Consider the following 17,637-nt stretch of genomic DNA (forward strand, 5'->3'; position numbering starts at 1 on the left):
ACTCATAGATGAGACAGATATGTATATGTACTGTAGGTAGGTGGGCAGATACATTAATTTACAGATAGATGGACTGTTCCAGCTAGGAAACCAATGCAAAACTGTGCAAGTACATTACTGTCAATCAGTTTTTAAAAACGCCCCCACCCATCATCACATCCACCTCTCCTATATCCTCTTCCTTTATTTGCACTGAAAACGATCTTGTTTAAAACTTTCTACCTCATCTACCTGGTTCTTATTCATCACCTAGCCTTAATCACGTGATCTGTGCAACCGATTTCATATAATTAAGCTCCAGTTGTATACTCTGTGCATATATTTTTGAGATTTTTAAAGAGTAATGAGGGCAAATAGCATGCCAAAACTCAATGAGTGATGAAGGAGGAGGCGCGAGCTTGAGAAGTACCAAAGTCAACCCCGAGCCTGACAGCTTGGCTATTGTTACCGAGAAAATCAATGAACGGCTTGATGGAATACACACCGGCGTGGAAAAGGTGTTGGAGGGGAAGATTGAAGACCTGCACCTGTCACTAGAGGAAAAACCTTAATTGTAAAGTTGACAGTTGGCGCGATTCCCTGATTTAACTGGCAAGTGATAACAAAGCAGCGCTGGAAACTGAAATATTCAACAAGGCAAAGGAGATCCAGGATAATACGGACTTGGAGACCAGGAATCCAAGAGTGAGGATTGCTCAAATAGAAGGGAATATGAAGTTTCAAATCCAAAAAAAAGCTATGTTTGACCCCAATGTCTATAACAATTTCCATCCTGCCGTTCGAAAAGGGGGAAATTGAAGCTAACAGAGTGGTGGAAGCTGCTTTCGGAGGGGATGAGGTGTGTGTCACCGCAGAGGCCGAAACCCTAATCAAGGCCGAATTGGGTTCAGCACGAGAGAAGGTGGCCATGTTACGGCGGAACTAAAGTTAAAGGGAAGATGGGAGATACGGCAGAGTCTTTCTCCGTTCAGCCGAGTCTCATGCGGAGAGGCTGATTGACTTAAATTTCAGAACTGTCCTTGGAGAGATTCAGGCCCGGGAAAGACGATCGTGACGGCCGGCGGCAGAGTGGCCAGGCGAGACCCGAACCGCTCCGCACCGGAGAGGGAAAGGAGAAGAGAAGTTGATTGATCTGTTTCTGCCACTCGCCGTTTCCCTTGTGCACTGGAATATTAATGGGCGGACAGCGTGGGGACCGTGAGCTGAGAACACTTATTTTACTCTCATTTACACCAGACGTTATTTCCTTAAACGAGACTCATTTGGAGGACTGAATTGACCTAGAGGGCCGCATTTACTCTGGAAATAATTCGGAGAAAACATGTCAACGCTCTGAAGCGATCAGGTGGAGTGGGTTTTTGTGTAAAATCAAGACTTTTTGAAGTTATATAAAGGTGGAAGTGTTGGATAAATATGCAGGTGGAAGTACTGGTCTGAAATTTGCACACGTAATCTCACGGTATTTTCATATTTTCATGTTATTTTCATGTTATTTATGTGTGTTTCATGTTACCTCGCCGTGGAGAATCCGTGACACTTGTTCAGTGAGATATATTTATGTTCAGAAGTAATTTACGTTGCCATTCACGTTTGTGGGGGTTTCAATAGTAGAGTAGGCGGCCTTGATGATTATTTGAAAGAAGCAGACGAGCTGCTGATTGATGATGATTGCAAACATGGTTAACCGACATGGAGAATCTTTTATCGAGCTTCTCAGAGATGCAAAACTAGGCTATGTATTGTGAATGGGAGAATCTGTCCACTTAATGATAATTATACTTCTATTTCAGTGAAAGGCAAAGCGGTGGTGGATTATATAATTACACTACAAGAATGCAAACATGTATTTACTTAAGAGTGTTGACACCAAATCAGTCGGTAGAGAATATAGGTTGCATGGATCTTATTGATGAGTGAGCTCAGCAGAGTCAAAGGCTTTGGAAAGTTGCCTAGTGATTTTCTTTATGCACGGCTCCTCTGTACGCTGCTCTCTAGCTGACAGAACAGCTGTTAACTTGTCAACGGTCACAAGAAGAGTTAGATAAATGGCGTGACGGATTTTGTGAGCTATTGCATGACGAAATGAGTAAAAGTACAAGGAGGGTTTTGAAATTTGAAACATAGAAAACCATTTTGGAATAGTGAGTTGCATGAGCTGTGGTATGCAAAGCGCAAATCTGAGCATTGGTTTATACAGTCAGAGGGTGTTCAAGAGAAAATGATGACGAGTGTTGGTTTGATGCATGGTAAGAGAGTTAAAATGATTACCTTACCTTACCTAACGACATCTTGAAATCTCCCAAACTATCCAAAATTTTGCTTGTTTTGTTTAAAATGTGTTTTGAATCCAGCAGATTGCCATCGGTTTGGCTAAAATCTATTATCAGCCCTCTCCTAAAGGCTCAAAAAGACGACCTTTGAACTATAGGAGTATCAGCTTATTGAGCATTTGTTTATAGAATGGACTCAGTGTTACTTAATGAAAGACTAGTGTCATTCCTGGAGAAGAAACATTTATTAGTGGAGGAACAAAATGGATTCCGTAAATGGAGCACATTTATTCAACAGTAAGAAACAGAATGGTAAGCCGTTTTCCTATTACATTAACTTTCAGAAAGCTTTTGATTATGTAAATAGAGATCTTCTTTTACACAGGTTAATTGAAATGAATATAAATGCAAAATTCTATCAAGCAATATGTTGTCTTTCCTGTGTTCCTCCAGCCTGTGTAAGGGGAAACGACTTCTTAATTACTGGTTTCCAACACTCTGGGGAGTAAAGCAGGGGTGTGCTTCATCACCAACTCTATGTCCTGTTTATATGAATGATTTAGCTAATGAAATCAAATCTGTAAAGTGTGGTGTGAGATGTGGAGAGGATATTATTAATATCCTTTTGCATGCTGACAATATTATTTTGCTGGCTGAAACAGGAACATTTACAAAAAATGCTCATCTGTGCAAATGATTGGTGTTGAGATTGACTATAAATGATAAGAAAATCAATTAGTGAATTTTGAATTTTTTTCACCAATTTGGTGAAAAAAGGCTGAAGGTTACAAAATATTATGAATGTCTGGGCTTATATTGAGATAAAAATATGAATTTAATGAAAGGCTTGGCAGCCAGTAGAGGTACAAACACAAACTACAAGCACAAACTAACAAGCCAACATAACAATCAATATCCCAGCAAGCATATGCTACTAATGAACAGCCACAACAACCATGCTATTGGTTGCTATCTCCTCCCGTCACATGACCTGGAGGGTGCCGGGCAGCTGTAGACGAGTGCAACCGGTCTGAAAGTAGACTTGCCTCCAAATCCTCCAAGAGGAGTAGCCAAGGCTTCCAACCCCGCTGCTCCACCTCTGCTACCGACTCAGTTATACCTAAACATTTTCCTTTCATATGCCTCCTCTACTGCGTCCTCCCATGGCGCTGTGAGCTCAATAAAATACACTATCCGCTGTGTCTGACCACAACACCAGGTCTCGCCTTAAAGCAACACTCCACTTAGTTTTAACATGGTTATTTGGCACTAAACCACCATGAAAACCAGAATATAATTTACTTACCAAGATCGGATGCAGCTTACTTCCCATTCATTTGAAAGAGGCAACGAAAATAGACTGAAAACTAACATTTAACACGTTGGTGAACAGATTCAACAACAGATCCTGCTGCTGTGATTTTCAATGGACCTTTGGTCCAACAGAGCAGAGACCAGATCTACTTTTATTTTTAAATACTAATTTTAGTGTAAACAGAGAAAAGAAATGCAAAATGATGAAGGACCCTGGATTCTTTGTTGTCTTAAAAGCGGGATCTGTTGTTGAATCTCAGTGTTAAATGTCAGTTTTCAGGATATTTTTGTTCAAATGAATGGGAAGTAAAAATCCGAACACTGCAAGCTACATCCGATCTTGGTGATTAGTTTACATTCTTGTTTTCATAGCAGTCAAGTGCCGAATAACCCCCATGTTAAAACTAAGTGGAATATTGCTTTAGGTGCTCACTATTTGCTGTGGAATTAACTTTTCCCCCAAATCAACCACCATTTACCAATCTCTGCCCTCCCTTAGCTGGCCTACCATATGCCTGCCCAGAAAATCTTTACTCCTAGTCTTTTCTCCCTCACGGACAAAACCAATTGTTGATGATTTAATTTCTATCATCTTGCTCTCTGCTAGGCTCTACAGCATCTGGTTATGTCACCAGGTGTATCGTCTTTGGGACAGACTAACTTTACATCCTGATGAGATGTAACATGAGGGGTAGGAAGGGTCCTCACCTGCCCAGTGACTTAGAGTTCGGGGAGATGGTAGCACATCATAGGTTGCACCTATAATGAATCTACACTCACCAGCCACTTTATTAGGTACACCTATCTAGTACCGGCTGGTCATCTGTTACTGTTGCCCATTCATCATAAGGGCAAACAACTTGTGTGTTGTGAGATGCCCTTCTGCACACCACTGTTGTACAGAGCTGTGATTGGAGCATCTGTGGCCTTTCTGTTAGCTTGAACCAGTCTGCCCATTCTCCTCTGACCTCTGACCTTTCTCATTAACAAGGTGTTTTCGCTCACTGGATTTTTTTCGGTTTCTCGCACCGTTTTCTGTAAACTCTACAGACTGTAGTGTGAAAACCTCAGGAGGGCAGCAGCTGTTTCTGAGCTGCTGACCCAACAGTCAGACCGCTCAGAGTCTCTTAGATCAGAGATTCTCAACCTTTTTCATATCAAGGACCCTAATTTAGTCCACATTAGGGCCACAGACCCCCATTTGATGAGATTTTGTCTCTCGGACCCACATCTGAGAATATTTTTATTGTCAGATATGATTTTGTCCAGAATTCCTTGACTATCTGTATTGTAGGTAGAGAGATAACAGAGAAACTATGGTCAAACCAGTCATTCTTCTACATTCTCTAATTGTGTTAACTTCTTGTAAATGAAATAATGCTGAAGTTTAACAATTCATCAATTTGCTGGGGACCCCCTGAAACCCCCTCAAGGACCCCTGGTGGTCCCCGGACCCCACGTTGAGAACCACTGTCTTAGATCACACATCTTGCCCATTCTGATGTTTGGTCGAACAAAAAACTAAACCACTTCTCCATGCCTGCATGCTTCATATATGGAGTTGCTGCCACATGATTCTCTGTTTAGAGGAGCAGGCTAATTCACGTTAACAAGCAGAGTGTACCTAATAAAGTGGCAGTGAGTGTAATTCGGTTTGCCTCCATACCCCACAACTCTCTCCAAGTCGAGATAGATAGATATTAAGATATACTATTGAGATGATAGATATAGATATTTGATAGATAGATATATTTGATCGATATTGAACCACAAAATTCTGGTATAGTGACAACACAACTCTCCTCTCCCCCCTCAATCCATCTCCCTCTCTCTCTTCTCTCTCCCCTGTCCTTCCCTCCCTCCTTCCCATCTGTCTCCCTCCCTCCCTCCTTCTCTTCTCTGTGAGGAGATCCAGCAGCATGGCGCCAGCTCCCACGACCTGAGGGAGCGGGGGGAGAGGAGATTGAGCCCCAGCGCTCCTGCTGGCAGGTAAACATATATCCACAACATCCCCCTCCGTCTTCTTCCCTTCCTCCCTCTCTCTCTCTCTGTCTCTCTCTTTCGTCTATTGCCTCAGCTCCCCCTCCCCTGCTGTTTGCAACAGGGCCAATTTGTGGGTCATTGCGGATATCACATTGTGTCATGACGCCAAAACGCTCACATCAAATCGTTCTCACTTTCTGGGGAAACACACACAGGTATATGAGTACACACACACACACACACACACACTATGCAAGAACCTATTTATACATCTCTCTCCTCTCTCCTTTTTTCTGGCTTTGCTGGCGACAGATGGGCCAAGGTCTGTGCATCTTGTGTGGAATTGTGTGTGATTGGTGAAGGACAGAGGGAAGGAGGAAGGGTGGATAGTGAACCACCAAGCAGTGTGTGTGTGTGTGTGTGTGTGTGTGTAGAGGCAGAGTGTAGAGACAGAGTGAGAAGACTGTAGTGCAGCGCTGCCCAGTGAACGGCCCGTGGGACAAATTTGACCCTCCACAACAAAAAAACAAAAAACTGGCCCACCAATAAGTACGATTTTTACTGTCCCATAGCACAAAATGACCATAATATATCTGCAGAGAGTTGATAGTGTTGATCAAGACCAATGACTCAACCATTACTTGGCCAGGAGCTGAGATTTCTGGCTTTCCAAACTCACTTTCTGGCCTGTCCCTACAGAAAAGTCACATGTGAAAACCCACGTGAATTCAAAGCACGTGTGCTTTTTGGACACACGTTTGGTTTTCATATGGAATATGAAATGTATCATTGCACTTCCCATGTGAGAATGACATTTGTGCCTGTGAATTTCCCCTTTGCATGTGAAATTAAGTGTTCACGTGTGAAACAAATATTGTCATATGTAATGGCAAGTGAAAATGTGAAGAAAAATGTTGACATGAAAAACAAAACAAAAAACACTTTTCAACCATAAATTGAAATTTTCACATCTGAAATAAAGCAGGGATACAACGTGAAAGAAAATGTTCACATATGAAAACCAACATGTGTCCAAAAGCACATGTGCTTTGACTTCACGTAGGGTTTTCACATGTGACTTTTTTGTATAAACTTTGGAACAAATGATACATCAGTATTATTGTTTATTATTGAATGAATAAAATTAGTAGAATGAAACATAAGCGACTCTTTTTTACTTGTTACACTATGAAATTAGGATTGTCCAATAGGATTATTTTTGGCATGCAGCCCATGTTAAATTTTGGCTCTCCATACCAAAAAGTACTCCTGCTTGTGTGTGTGTGTGTGTGTGTGTGTGTGTGTGTGTGTGTGTGTGTATCACTATCAGTAGGGTAGAGACTTTTCCCACCCTCTCCGGAGAGGAAGAGGACACGGCTCAACCTGTTCGTCTCTGTCTGGTCTCTGACTCACTTTCCCTGGGTGGCTGTATGGCTGCAGGCGCCTTTTCGGCGATGTAGCAGCACTTCTGAACTGCCAGTACAGGAAGTAAGCATACAACAAGCACAACCCAGTGCTCAAATACTGACTTGACACGGGGCTGCAAGTATAAACAATATGATACAAAACAATATGACAGACAAATCCACCTTTCTACCTTTTTTCCTTGTTCTTATTCCTTCCTACCTCACCCTTCTTTCTTATACATGATTATTTGTTACTCCTTACTGTTGGTTGCTTGAGATGTTGGTGATGTTGGAATTGATGCTTATTCTACAGTTGCTCTTATTCTAAGTCACTCACTGGATACAAGCAGTCAGGTTCATGTTTTTCTAATTTGACTAATTGAAAATGCTTCTGTCTGCTAAAATGAATGAAACTACAACTGCAGAGTTTCTCTCGTGGGACGTTCTATCTGAAACCTTGACCATGTCCTTTTATTTACCTGGTGATCTCTTTCCCTGCTGCTATGATGGCACTGGTTCCCCCAACCTCTGCACCTCCTCCTAGAAGATTTACTGATGTAGACTTTCGATGCATGCTGGTTCCTACTACAGCTGCATTTTTGCCTCATCCCTGTTGCCACCCCGGGTCAAAGGGAAGCAATATAAAGGGACATGAATAACATAAGTTAGCTGCAAATAAGGAAATGGGTTTATTAAAATTAAAAAAAAAACAAGGGAAAAAGGTGACGTCTGACAGACTCTGCTCCTGCAGTGTCTGCTGGCTGAGAGAGAGAGAGAGAGAGAGAGAGAGAGAGAGAGAGAGAGAGAGAGAGAGAGAGAGAGAGAGAGAGAGAGAGAGAGAGAGAGAGAGAGAGAGAGAGAGAGAGAGAGAGAGACTGACAGGTGCCACTCATCAGCAATTAGCTGCTTCACCACCTGGAACACAACCAGACAGACAGACAGACAGCAGCACTCAAAGGGGGCTGGGTCATAACAATCCCTAAGAATTGTTTGGGAAATTCAAGTTTTGCGCTCTATGTCAGCTGTCAAGAGGTATAAGCATTAGTTTTGTGACTAACCGGCTGAGAGACACTAGCGTTCGTCTGCATTGTTGAACTGCACATGTCTGAACTGACTGTAGTGGTATACTTTAGGGGTGAGTTGATGGCCTTGTTGTTTTATATAAAGTTTTCTATACCTCTCTTTCTGTAGAAGAATCACTTCTGTGGTGTGTTTAAGTGGCAATGTATAACTATAACAATCGATCACACAAGGTCTTTAGGTAGTAAAAGTTTGCATGATTTTTAATGATAAATATAAAGAGGAGTTAACGTTATTCCATGTACTTGATGTCTGCAAGGCATGACAGGTAGTGTTACATATACCCTTTTTACACCAAAATTAGCACGTATATGCAGGTTTTTTAAATGCGAGTACACCCGCTAAAAATAGGCGATTGACTCCTTTCCCATTGCCAGTAGACGAGTTTGCCTTTCTGTTTTTTTTCTGGTGTGTCACGTTCGACGTCACGAACGCGCCGGGGAAACAGGGTTAGCAAACAGTAGAAAGCAGCTGGTCCAGCCTCGATCAGACCCTCCGTACCTTCATCTGCTCCCGGACCCCGCGTAGCCTCTGCTCTCGCTTCGCCTTCGGTGTCCCGTTCTATTTCGCAATTTTCCTCCACAGCCGAAGAACATGAAGACGACGAGAACGCAGCTGAAGAACTAGTCGCTAAAGAACTAGAGAGACCTAACAGGGTTGGCTAGTGCAGAGTTGCCACATATATTTTGGCAAAGCTCGTAGACTGGCCAATCCACACGGCCCATTCCACTTCTGTTCTTCTGGTCGTTAATGGCAAGATATTTTTTCTTCAGCGCCTTTAATTTGTTTATTACTTGCCTTGGGCTGCGAGCAATGCCTCTCTCACTCAGCATTTTCGATATATTGTTGTATATCACAGTGCCAGCAACCTGTCTCCTTATTCCCTCTTCCCCTCGAATCAGGAGAAGCTCTCTCACCTCGCACGATACGAAGAACAAAATCGCCGTTGCACGTTGTTCCCAAACAATAAATAATGTTCCTGCCTGGCTATTTATGCGCCAACATCCGGAACTTCAGCATCGCGCCGGAAAAGGGGCGAAAATGTTTCTATCACTGCCAATCGGAGCTGGAGCCGATAAATACCCGTGACTACTGCAGAGTCATTTGACCCGGGAATGAATGCCGATTGTACCCTTTCACACTGAAGACAAAAGCCAGATGTTAGTGGGTGTTAGTGGGTTTTTTGTCCAGTGTGAACGGGGCTATATGTAGATTGGCCACTTTGTCTTCCCGACCCTGTAGTTGAAGTTGAGGGAGTGTGAAAGTGTTTTGGATTTTGTAGTGCAAGCACATTTGACTGACGATCTGATGATGTAGGAACTTGAATATAATGTTTTCTTTGTTTTCAGTTTCTTCAATTGCTAAGTATGGTCACTGGTCAAAAACAGATTTGAGCTGCAAGACTGTAAACTAACGCCTGGAAACTTCTTTCTATCCTTTGTTGTCTCAAGAAAATGTGCCACTAAAATATTAGAGTTTTCTGTATCCATGACGGTTGTAGATAATTCAAAAGTATTACATTACTTGCCAAGACACTCATAGATGACGAGCATGTAAGTAGCACTAAAATATTAAGCTAATAATGTCATTAATTTACAAAAGTGGGTTTTACTTTCATGTCAGCAATCATTTTGTCAGACTAGGTGTTACATTTTTCGTACAGTGGGTATCTCTCACATCGCATCACACTCATGGAGGTGTTCCTCTCCACATACTGTAGGTCAACCGCAAATATTGCACATAACAGATGGCAGAGCCAAGTCAAGTCAAATTTAAGTGCTTTTAACGAATATGTTCATCATAAATTGCTTTATAAAGAACCAAGGATGCACATACAGACAAAAACAAGGGATAAACAACAAAAAAAGCACAATCACAACCAAGAATTAACATACCATAAATATGCAGAGGTGATAAATGTCAAAAAGCACAGGAACCTTTTTCTATACGGATTTTGAACTTTTGGTGTGTTCAGTCACCACTTTACCACAGAGAACATAAATGTGTGTGTGTGTGTGTGTGTTATTCCTGTCTATTCAAGTCAAGTACATGTTTTAAGGTGTTTTTTTTGACACAGGTTCATCATTACCGCTCCCTCTGGAACCCCTCAACATGGATAATTTCAGATGTACGTCTTGATATGCATCAAGAGGAAATTGCTGTGGTAGTGGAACAACAACAACAGCGGAGAGTGTATTTGATTTGATTTATTCATCGTAAAGCTTGGAACCAAATCAGCAGAGGAGACTGTAAAAGACCATTTGTTCATTAATTCATAGTACATGTCGTATCCTGAATCCTATTTATGTCGTTGCTTGGATGGAACCGCCACATTTTTTCCCTTCCAAGCCTTGGAACAATTGCACGGGTTTAGAGCCAAGCAATCTGTTGGTGTTCCTCAGTTATGGATGGCCGCTTAACGACGCTCCTCCTGCAACCGAAACAACTTTTTAATCAGGTTAACGTCGGCGCCGAATCGTCTTTTCTTTTGCTACGCTGTTGTTCTCCCTCTTCTCCTCTCTCCCCATTCCTCTCTACCAAACACACACACACACACACACACACACACACACACACACACCACCCCTCCGCTCCTTTTTTTTTTTGGTATATTACCCAGGCCCGCTGGAAAAGGCTCAATTGTTTTAGCCGAAGACAGGGCCCATAAAGTGCCATTAAAGATGTATCGCCGCGGCAGCTAATGTTTTCTTATCCGTCGTCGAAGCACCTCCAGGACTGGGAGAATAACGGATTCTTTTCCGGGCCATTTGCGGTCCTCCCCCTAACCTCTCCTCCTCTGCTCCCCGTCTGCCGCCTCCTCCTCCTCCTCCTCCTCCTCCTCCTCGGCCTTTTGCTCCTGCTTTTCCCCGAGAGGTCACAGCCCATCAGCTCTCCGCAGCACTGACGATTTATTTTGAGAATCCACAAACCCAACACCGCCCATTTCAACAGGTGGCGGCCATTTTTTATCATTTAAGTTTGTTTTGTTTTTTTCGCTCCAAAACACGATTCCTTGTTCTTCTGTGTGTGTGATGCTGCCCGACTTCTGTTACTAGGGTTTACGAGTCCTGAAGTGAAATCTTTTCTTGTTGTGGAGAGAGAGAGAGAGGGGAACATAAAGACAGATAGACTTTCTCTCTCTTTCTAGACTAGCAAGAAAGAGAGAGAAAGAGCGACAACTCCAGAGAGAGATGGTGAGACAGAGAGAGAGAAGAAGAGAACAGACAGTGAGAGAAGGAAGGAGGACGGTTCCGGTTCTGTAACTCTTCTCCGGGCATCTCTTCTTCTTCATCTCTTCTTTTTTTCAGTCCCTGACTCGACCGCGGCTGCAGAGAACGGGAGATATTCCTGACTGTACGGTGTTTCATCTCCGGGACACAGATGACAGATGCGGCGAATCATCCCTCATCCTGTGTCGTCCGCTTCAATGAGGCCTGCAGTCTGTGGGCCGCACACTTCATCCTCCACTATATTTAACAGCTCAAAACTAAATCAGGGATTGAAGCGAGAGAGAGTGCAGCTGCCGAAGTTCTCTGCTCACCTCCAGTGTGTTGTAACGAATCCACAGTACAGGGGCCTTAAAGGTAAAGATGCAAACATGTACAGTATGTTTTTTTAGAACAGTTTGAGTAGTTTTTGATTTTCATTTCATTTCAGTATCGTGCAATCTAGGGCTACATTCACACAGCAGCTTAAAGTGCCCCAGATCTGATGTTTTCTTATTCATGTCAACAGCAAAAAGCAGCATGAAGTCGCATTTTTTTTTCAATTCTGATCTGAACCACGAGGATATGTGCTACAAAATCAGATCCTGAGGCATGCGACCTACATGCGACTTGTATTTGAACGCTCAAATGGGAATTTGTCAGCGTTGCCATGACAATTAAGTAAATCTTACATCACTCAACTGAGACAACGGTCATAAGTTTGGGAGCCAGCATTTGCATGGAGGACGAGACGCAACAATGGAAAGAAAGAGGGTAGACGCCTCAATTCAGTGAAAACTGGGAGGAACATACTGTAACTGAGAAGCGGAGGTACAAAAACAGATTTGACATCTTGTTATTGTTACTCTGTGCATGCATGTCTTTTCCACATGTCAGTTTATATCGGTATCAGATATGAGTTACTTCCTAGAGTAGATATGGACAGTCATCCAAAAAAAATCTGTTATGAGCAGCAATTCAGAACTGAGCCACCACTGGTGTGCAGTACACATCCATACATCATGCTGCAGTTTGTGTGTGTAACATACTGTACACACTCCTAAACAAACTCAGGTGTGACAAAAAATCTGTTGTTTTTCCCATGCTTTACTGATAAAGTGTGCCAAATAGAATCTACCTTTTCTGAAACATGCCTCATTTCTTTCATAATTATCTGATCAAAAGAAATGAGCAGAAATAGAAGTAATTTAGCTCTAAAACACAATTCTCAGCTCATCATAAAACCATAGTACTACAACACTGTTAGTGCTTATGTGTCTCATTTGGGACTCTTTTTCACCTTCATTTAAATGGGGAAGTTTTGCTGAATGTGCATGTTCTTTTCAGCACCGCCCCGCTCCACAATCACACAGTTACACACATTCACACCCAGGAGCTGCTGCTGTTGGCCGCTGAGCAGCTACACCAGAGCAGGTTCGGTGCCTTGCTCAACGGCACCTGAGTGGTAGCAAGTTAAATGAAGATGTAGCCAGCAGTGAAGGCCCAACCTGATCTCACACAATACATGAAACCAAACTACGTGAAGGAGGCACACCTATAAACGGGAAGTATAGCAAAGTGGAAAGTAAGTGTTGTGGTCGGGGGGGTGGATGGACGGATGAGTTTGCCTTCGATGCCGACAACTGGAGTTCAAATCCCAGCGTTTACGAAGGACTTTTCCACCTTACTCTCTGACTTAACTTAACCACGACCAAAGCCTTTCCCTAACATCACATCACATTATGTCATTTAGCAGACGCTTTTGTCCAAAGCGACTCACAATAACCTCAACCATGTTGTTTTAGTTAGGGTTAGGGTTTAACCATTAATAACCTTAACCCAAACCTTAACCAAAGTTGTTCTACTTGCCTAAACTTAACCGTTAGCCAACCTTTAGCTGAAAATGCCGTGTCCAATTCATGTTATCTTGTTGGTGTATTGATATTCCAGTCCTTCTACTTTGTTGTCGGGCTCATATGTATTTGAAAACGCGGAGGGTGGCGGAGGATCTGTATTTTGAAATGATAACAATTAGTGAGATATATGTGCAGAGACATTTAGCTGCATTTTCTATTCTCCTATTCTTATATTTTTCTTGATACTTATTTTTCCTAAGTGTTATGTTTATGCTGTGGATTGTGTATTCCTGGTAGTAATCCGTGCTGAGCGGGGGAAGCTGGTACGTTGATTTTTCTTTGACAGTGACTTTTTGATCATGCATTTTTCATATTGATTGAATAATGAATTGAACTGTATGCATATATGTATTTAAGTGTCACTTCCGCCTTGAGTCGTTTGTGCTCTATAGCTGCCCATTTAATTAAAAGACAAAAGGACGTTATGAGTGCTGGCTTTTCTTTCTTCAATTCATGTTATCGTCATCGAATCCAAGTTGCGGTTGAGGAACGTAATTTCCACATAATTCGTGTCCACAGTTTCTGTCACAGGGGCTCGAACTTGAGCTTCCAGTTGAAGGACGTCTCTGTAATCTCCACACCGCAGTGTTGTGTTTGAATACTATAAAAAAGTAGTACTGTTGTAAGTACTATCGGTCCTACAGAATGGTATGGCTCTTGAATGCGGGGAGGTGAGGGGGGGCCTCGTAATTAGAGAGTGTGTCCTAAAACAGAAAGATCACAGGCTCAATCCCTACAGTTAAACTCTGGATAACAGCATCGGCTAAAGGCCTAAATGTAATATAAATGTTTTTGTTATTGCAAATAGCCAAATGAAAGAGATGGAAAAAGTATTCATCAGTATGCGTCTGGGTGTATCCTCCCCTGGAGAATGTTTTTTTCTTTTTCCATGGGAGTTCAATTTGGTGGCCTCCAGCACATTGTAATGGCTTTATTCTCCACCAGATTGAAGCTAAATTATAAAGGCTTGGTGAAGGCGCTGAACAAAAGCCTGACAAGATGCTGAGATCTGGGCCAATCAACACCGCGATCCAGCCACTCCGAGTGATATCTGATGTGTGACGACTCCGTAAGCCCACTGAGAATTTTATCACCCTAGGATAGAAGTGTAGTTTGCACAGAGAGGAGCAACCGAAGTCTCTCTGGAGGCTTTGTTCTGTGTCACGTCTGTCCTCCCCCTGTCTATCTGATGTTCTGTTATATTCCCCATATACTGCTGCGCTCGCTTTTCACTACCCCTTCTGTTCTCTCGTTCTGTCGCCTCCTTTCTTCACCTTCTCTTTCTTCTCCTCTCTCCTTCCCTTGTCCCCATCTCCTTCCCTTGTGTTCTTCTCTTCTCTGCCCTATTGATGTTTTATCTGACAAGGTATCACATATGCGCTTTTTTTTCCCCCCCTTACCCTGTGCGTTTCACTTCTGCTCCCGACACATGTGGCTCTGTATCTGCAAGAATCTGACCTATTTTTTTTAGAATGCATGACTTATAATTTCCATATAATAAATAGAGAAATTCTACTGAGTTTCCTTTTGAAACATTTCCACACGGGCTGCCACCTCTGTCACCTTTTTTTTTTTTCTTCTCTCCATCAGTTCGCGTCCCTTTCAGCGTCTGATATATGCGCTCTGATAAAATATGCCCGCATCAGAATTTCCATCACTCTCCAATCCCAGGAAGGCGAGTCGCCGCACTGTACATCAGATTTCAGATAACATACAGGGAGGGGAAGGGAAGCGAGCCCACATGTATATCAGTCCTTATAGATATCCGAGAACCTGGTGTTCCGCAATCTTGACAGAGATGAGACGAGGCGCGGTTTGGGTTTAATGGGTCAGCCGCCGTCTGTACAAACAAGCAAATAGACAAACAAGCGCCGAGGACGGGATGAAGGAGGGGAGAGATGAAAGCGCGGGGTGGGTGAGTGGAGGGGGGGAGTCAAGAGAGAGGGGTCGAGGGGCGGTGAGGCCGCGGGACGGGAGATGATGAACCACTACAAAGGCAAAGAGAAATCAAAATGGAAATGAGGTGCCGCCAAAGAGCACTCCGGTCTCCCACTAGACGAGTTTGAAAGCTGAGGCAAGGGGAGAGCGAGGGAAGAGGGAAAGACAGAGAGGGAGGCTGAGTGTGAGGATGGGAATTTAGACTTCATTCAATGCCATTTATTTTATGGTTATGTAACCGATTTGAACCGAAAAAACATGAAGACAAAAACGGTCATAATTGAGAGACGTTCTGTTGTGGCTGCAAAACAAACTCCTGTACAACCCAAGTGACAGTTTGACGGCTTTATTTTTTAGCATCTAGATGTGCGGATGTGGCTTAGACACCGTAGGGTTTTCATTAGGTCCTTGTCGAACTGCCATGTCTGAAACACCTGTGGTTTTAACCTTTATACACCAACTGATGACCTGTACGTTTCTGAAACTACTGCTGATAGTTTTCAACCTGCAGTTACATTGGAGGATTGTTTTTTTTCCATTTCACATTTCTCTACGATTCAAGTTGCTCCTGTAAGTTTTCAGTTCCCTAGTTTCCTGTAAGTAAATAAAGTAAGTTGTGTCTTTTTACAACATTAGACTTTTTGATTTCGGTTTTGCATATTGCTGAGTGGATGCCTTCTCACAGCTGGCAAGCAGGTAAGTAGCACAAAAGCTAGTTTTCATGTGTTTATAGGTTAGTTTAATAAACATAACATTTGTGACTTCTATGAGCCATGGAAATGTAATGCTTTCTTCTGGCAAGTGTGTATGTAGATTAAATATTATTGTCTAGTGCAATAAACTGGTTGTTTAATCATTCCCATCCATTTTAAACGTACTTTTGGACATTTAGCTGATATTCAGGGAGGCTTTCATTCCTGGTAGGGGTTCAGCATCTTGCACAACAGGACACACGGCCACTGATGTGCATATTGTTTGTTGTCAGAATCAAACCTGTGACATTTTGGTTGCAGGATGCTCTCTCTAACCACCAGGCCACCCTGCATAATGCTAATGCTAACACCTAATTTACTGTTGAGATGATAGGATAGAATTTCTCCCCTATCCCTAGTACACCGATCTAGAGCTCACTGTACAGTATAAATGTTTGGGGAACATAATAAAAAAGAAATGCAAAAGAGGGAGAGTGAGTAAGACAGACAGACAGAGAGACTCTCCTTTGAAGACTGAATGAGAAAGCAACACAAAGCGGGAGAGGAGAGAGAAGACACGTGAGGAAATGTGTGAAAGTCACATTCTTGTTGAAATTGCTGAGCCATGGAAATTTAAAGCTTTGCTCCGGCAACTCTGTAAGTGGAATAAATTCAGTTTAACTGACTAGGAGTTCTACCCTCAACTTGTATATCACCTGGTAATGAACTAGCTGCATTCTTAATCATTCCTGGATTTAGTACCGTGCGATAAAGCCCCTCAAGAAAGGCGTGGAGAGACGTACATAAAACACATTAAGAGTACATTTCCATAAGGCGACATATCCATTTTTGGAAGAAAAACTATTACCTGAAGTTCAATATTAAAGATGTTCTTGGCAGCTTTGCACATTGGAAGCTCCAAATGGCAGCTATGGGTAAACGTTTTAACTTCAATACCCAGAAATCCTGTAAGGTGACATCAGTAAACTCATGTTTACCAACCGGCCGGTCTGTGCTGCTTTATACCAAAGGAAACCAAAGAGACGAAAGAGGAAAAGATCTAACGTTGGTGAGTCCAGGAGACAGTTTGTATTTCATGCTTAAGTTTGATCTAACAAACAAGCAAACCATCTGAATCTGTAGCGTCTGAATTAGTGGGGATGGGACGTTTTACTCTGTTGCATTCCCACTTTGTAATTTAGGCAGATAAAAATGGTGTATTTTATATAAAGATCTTGCCAAATGCAGCTTTAAAAAGTCACACTGACATTAAAAATGACTCTTTCACCTTTTTCTATCATGCCATACAGCTATTTGACAATTTATGCCCAAAAAATGGCACGGATGGCGGGAATGTGTTGCTGTTCCCGCAATTCACTCTCATGGTGTTTTTTTTCCCTCTTTTCGTGACCAGAAGGATAGTTCCGCTTCATCCTCTCATCGAAGTTGTAAACATTGACACACGCTTTGACACGAGGGGGAGGCGGGGCCCTTGCGTAATTTGCGGGGCCCTAAGCAGGCGCTTAGTTCGATCACTTCACGTACATAAAAATTCAAAATAAAATTCTAATAAAACTGTGCTTCCCTCCCCAACTGATATCCCATTGGTTTACACTTATCTCTGCCCGCGTTATGTCCCACCTCCAACATCACAAACGCATCACATTGAGAAAGCAAGACACTCTCAAAATGCGGTTTCATCGTGACTTTAAATTGTTTGCATTTTCTCAGTCAAGCACTGAGCAAAAAAAAAAGTTTTACCATTTGTTTTAATTTGTGTGCCATCGATTCGACGTTTCCACTGTTGGAGCAAAGCTTTTCAAATGCAAAAG

The sequence above is a fragment of the Centroberyx gerrardi genome, chromosome 9 (genome assembly GCF_048128805.1).
Source record: "Centroberyx gerrardi isolate f3 chromosome 9, fCenGer3.hap1.cur.20231027, whole genome shotgun sequence".
Lineage (NCBI taxonomy): Eukaryota > Metazoa > Chordata > Actinopteri > Beryciformes > Berycidae > Centroberyx > Centroberyx gerrardi.